The following is a 5,139-nucleotide window of genomic DNA, read 5'->3' as shown; positions in this document are numbered from 1 at the left end:
GATGTAATAGTTTTGGCAATAGTCTTTGGTTTGTATCCCTTCTGTCTGAACGATTCGGTCAGGGTTGTGAGATGCCTGTTTCTGTCTTCAGTGTCAGAGCATATGCGGTGGTATCTTATAGCCTGGCTGTGTATGATACCTTGTTTGGTGTGAGTGGGATGGAAGCTGGAGTTGTGGAGGTAACTGCATCTGTCAGTTGGTTTCTTGTATACAGATGTGTGTAGTTTCCCATCTTTCAGTGTTACTGTCGTGTCTAGAAAGTTTATTAGGTTTGCAGAATAATCCATTTTGAGTTTTATTGATGGATGGAATGAGTTTAGGGACTCATGGAATTGTTTTAGGTTTTCTTCACCCTCTGTCCATATTATAAACAGGTCATCAATGTATCTGTAGTATTTGTAGGGTTTGTGCCATTCTTGCATTCCGGCAACCACCAAACCTCAAACAGAAATTAGTCAGCAGAAAACTTCACAACGATTTTAAAGACATGAATAACGGCACAAAACCGTGCAGCAACACACGCTGCAAACTCTGCAAACATATTTGCCAGGATCCCACAGCCAGTCACAACCATAGAACATTCAATGTTAAAGGATCATACAGCTGCACATCCACGAATATAGTGTATATGATTCAATGCAACAAATGTGACCAAGGTTGCTACATTGGGGAAACCAGCCAAAAATTACAAGGAAGAATGAATATGCACAGACACTCTATACTCCATCACGAAGAAGGAAGATACTGCTCACCTGTGGGACATCACTTCTCACAACCAGATCATTCCATAAATGATTTAAAAATCAAAATCCTCAATGGAATGTTTAAAAGCACCCAAGAACGGAAAACATTTGAGCTCAGAATGATAAGACTCTTTGACACCAAAACCAAAGGACTTAATGTGGACATGGGTTTTCTCACACCCTACCAAAATTGTCTGTAATTATCCTGCTTGCCTCTATTCTTATCCACACTTTCTCTCCCCCCCCCCCCCCCCAGCATCCCTTCCCCACCTTTCTTTGACACTATCCCTTGGCTTCAAACACTTAACACCCGACCTTATATACAGTAAATATCTGGTTTTTTTGTTTTTGTTTTTTTTCTCTACACTGTTTTAGCATTGATTCCTATGTAAATCAGTATTGCTGACCTGAAGAAGAGGGAGAACTCTCGAAAGCTTGTCCTATGACATAAATTGTTAGTCCAATAAAAAAGGTATCACCTAATACTGAATAACACGGCTACTTTCTGATATATATATATACACACACACACACACACACACACACACACACACACACACACACACACACACACACACACACACACACACACACACACACACACACACACACACACACACACACACACACACACACACACACACACATACGCACTTTTCATTTTAGTATACACTATATGTAATGTGTCCCCTTGATTATAGGGTTAACAATGATAACTGTTCAGGCTATAGACTAGTATTGGTAGAATTATATTTGTTCCTCTCTAGATGGCACTGTTGGGATGTTATGAGGAATGCATTGTACTTTTGCGGCTTTTTGGCCTGAGGGACGCTCCGTATCTGTTTTGGGACGCCATTAGGTGATGTCATTGAACACATGGGTCATGTCTCCTCCATATTGTGTGTTTGTGTATTTGTAATGAGCTGTTTGGTTGTGTCACAATGCCTGATAAAGGGCTCGCTGTGGCCCGAAACATTGCATGTCCAGATGCTTTTCAAAATAAATCTGTAAAGATTTAATCTACTTCTTCTCCAAGTGTTTATTGAAGCAAGAATTGTGAAATAGTTGCAAGCTTCTTTTTCATGTGTTGGATTCGGTTGTCAAGTATGGAGCCAGCTTGCTGATGAGTATGCACCCTTGATTTTTGTTATTATGTCATTGTTAAGTTCTACACTTATTCCTTTTTTTCAAATATTTTCTCACCCCCATGTTCCTTTTCTCTCTCACCCCCCATGTTCCTTTTCTCTCTCACCCCCCATGTTCCTTTTCTCTCTCACCCCCCATGTTCCTTTTCTCTCTCACCCCCCATGTTCCTTTTCTCTCTCACCCCCCATGTTCCTTTTCTCTCTCACCCCCCATGTTCCTTTTCTCTCTCACCCACCATGTTCCTTTTCTCTCTCACCCCCCATGTTCCTTTTCTCTCTCACCCCCCATGTTCCTTTTCTCTCTCACCCCCCATGTTACTTTTCTCTCTCACCCCCCATATTCCTTTTCTCTCTCACCCCCATGTTCCTTTTCTCTCTCACCCCCCATGTTCCTTTTCTCTCTCACCCCCCATGTTCCCCCCATGTTCCTTTTCTCTCACCCCCCATGTTCCTTTTCTCTCTCACCCCCCCCATGTTCCTTTTCTCTCACCCCCCATGTTCCTTTTCTCTCTCACCACCCCCCCATGTTCCTTTTCTCTCTCACCACCCACCATGTTCCTTTTCTCTCTCACCACCCCCCCCATGTTCCTTTTCTCTCACCACCCCCCCATGTTCCTTTTCTCTCACCACCCCCCATGTTCCTTTTCTCTCACCACCCCCCATGTTCCTTTTCTCTCACCACCCCCCATGTTCCTTTTCTCTCACCACCCCCCATGTTCCTTTTCTCTCACCCCCCCATGTTCCCTTTCTCTAACCCCCCATGTTCCTTTTCTCTAACCCCCCATGTTCCTTTTCTCTAACCCCCCATGTTCCTTTTCTCTAACCCCTCATGTTCCTTTTCTCTAACCCCCCTCATGTTCCTTTTCTCTAACCCCCCTCATGTTCCTTTTCTCTCACCCCTCATGTTCCTTTTCTCTAACCCCCCTCATGTTCATTTTCTCTCACCCCCTCATGTTCCTTTTCTCTCTCACCCCCCATGTACCCCCCATGTTCCTTTTCTCTCTCACCCCCCCATGTACCCCCCATGTTCCTTTTCTCTCACCCCCCATGTACCCCCCCATGTTCCTTTTCTCTCACCCCCCCCATGTTCCTTTTCTCTCACCCCCATGTTCCTTTTCTCTCACCCCCCCATGTTCCTTTTCTCTCACCCCCGTGTTCCTTTTCTCTCACCCCCCCATGTTCCTTTTCTCTCACCCCCCCCATGTTCCTTTTCTCTCACCCCCCCATGTTCCTTTTCTCTCATCCCCCCATGTTCATTTTCTCTCTCACCCCCCCATGTTCCTTTTCTCTCCCCCCCATGTTCCTTTTCTCTCACCCCCCCATGTTCCTTTTCTCTCACCCCCATGTTCCTTTTCTCTCTCACCCCCCATGTTCCTTTTCTCTCCCACCCCCATGTTCCTTTTCTCTCCCACCCCCCATGTTCCTTTTCTCTCCCACCCCCCCATGTTCCTTTTCTCTCCCACCCCCCATGTTCCTTTTCTCTCTCACCCCCATGTTCCTTTTCTCTCACCCCCCATGTTCCTTTTCTCTCCCACCCCCCCATGTTCCTTTTCTCTCCCACCCCCCCATGTTCCTTTTCTCTCCCACCCCCCCATGTTCCTTTTCTCTCCCACCCCCCCATGTTCTTTTTCTCTCTCACCCCCATGTTCCTTTTCTCTCTCACCCCGTGTTCCTTTTCTCTCTCCCCCCATGTTCCTTTTCTCTCACCCCCTCATGTTCCTTTTCTCTCACCCCCTCATGTTCCTTTTCTCTCACCCCCATGTTCCTTTTCTCTCACCCCCCATGTTCCTTTTCTCTCACCCCCCCATGTTCCTTTTCTCTCACCCCCCCATGTTCCTTTTCTCTCACCCCCCCATGTTCCTTTTCTCTCACCCCCCCATGTTCCTTTTCTCTCACCCCCCCATGTTCCTTTTCTCTCACCCCCCCATGTTCCTTTTCTCTCACCCCCCCATGTTCCTTTTCTCTCACCCCCCCATGTTCCTTTTCTCTCACCCCCCCATGTTCCTTTTCTCTCCCACCACCCCATGTTCCTTTTCTCTCCCACCACCCCATGTTCCTTTTCTCTCTCACCCCCCCATGTTCCTTTTCTCTCTCACCCCCCATGTTCCTTTTCTCTCTCACCCCCCATGTTCCTTTTCTCTCTCACCCCCCCATGTTCCTTTTCTCTCTCACCCCCCCATGTTCCTTTTCTCTCTCACCCCCCATGTTCCTTTTCTCTCTCACCCCCCCATGTTCCTTTTCTCTCTCACCCCCCCATGTTCCTTTTCTCTCTCACCCCCCATGTTCCTTTTCTCTCTCACCCTCCATGTTCCTTTTCTCTCTCACCCCCCATGTTCCTTTTCTCTCTCACCCCCCATGTTCCTTTTCTCTCTCACCCCCCCATGTTCCTTTTCTCTCTCACCCCCCCATGTTCCTTTTCTCTCTCACCCCCATGTTCCTTTTCTCTCTCACCCCCCCATGTTCCTTTTCTCTCTCACCCCCCCATGTTCCTTTTCTCTCTCACCCCCCATGTTCCTTTTCTCTCTCACCCTCCCATGTTCCTTTTCTCTCTCACCCCCCATGTTCCTTTTCTCTCTCACCACCCATGTTACTTTTCTCTCTCACCCCCCAATGTTCCTTTTCTCTCTCACCCCTCCCATGTTCCTTTTCTCTCTCACCCTCCCATGTTCCTTTTCTCTCTCACCCCCCCATGTTCCTTTTCTCTCTCACCCCCCCCATGTTCCTTTTCTCTCTCACCCCCCCATGTTCCTTTTCTCTCTCACCCCCCCCATGTTCCTTTTCTCTCTCACCCCCCCATGTTCCTTTTCTCTCTCACCCCCCCCATGTTCCTTTTCTCTCTCACCCCCCCCATGTTCCTTTTCTCTCTCACCCCCCCATGTTCCTTTTCTCTCTCACCCCCCCATGTTCCTTTTCTCTCTCACCCCCCCATGTTCCTTTTCTCTCTCACCCCCCCATGTTCCTTTTCTCTCTCACCCCCCCATGTTCCTTTTCTCTCTCACCCCCCCATGTTCCTTTTCTCTCTCACCCCCCCATGTTCCTTTTCTCTCTCACCCCCCCATGTTCCTTTTCTCTCTCACCCCCCCATGTTCCTTTTCTCTCTCACCCCCCATGTTCCTTTTCTCTCTCACCCCCCCATGTTCCTTTTCTCTCTCACCCCCCCATGTTCCTTTTCTCTCTCACCCCCCCCATGTTCCTTTTCTCTCTCACCCCCCCATGTTCCTTTTCTCTCTCACCCCCCATGTTCCTTTTCT

The 5,139-nt window shown here is 47.9% G+C and overlaps 1 protein-coding gene across 4 annotated transcripts in view; it reads left to right on the top strand.

Annotated features, from left to right (window-relative positions):
• Positions 1 to 1,599: 1,599 nt before the first annotated feature.
• The window catches only part of TASP1 (taspase 1), a 243,041-nt gene continuing 239,501 nt past the window's right edge, over positions 1,600 to 5,139 (top strand). For all 4 annotated transcript variants that reach the window (XM_075596056.1, XM_075596053.1, XM_075596057.1 and 1 more), the window contains exon 1: positions 1,600 to 1,870. The gene's annotated coding sequence lies outside the window, so the exon portion shown is untranslated. The remainder of the gene's footprint in view (positions 1,871 to 5,139) is intronic.

This window comes from Ascaphus truei, chromosome 4, assembly GCF_040206685.1.
Source record: "Ascaphus truei isolate aAscTru1 chromosome 4, aAscTru1.hap1, whole genome shotgun sequence".
NCBI lineage: Eukaryota > Metazoa > Chordata > Amphibia > Anura > Ascaphidae > Ascaphus > Ascaphus truei.
This window is presented reverse-complemented; position numbering and strand designations above follow the sequence as displayed.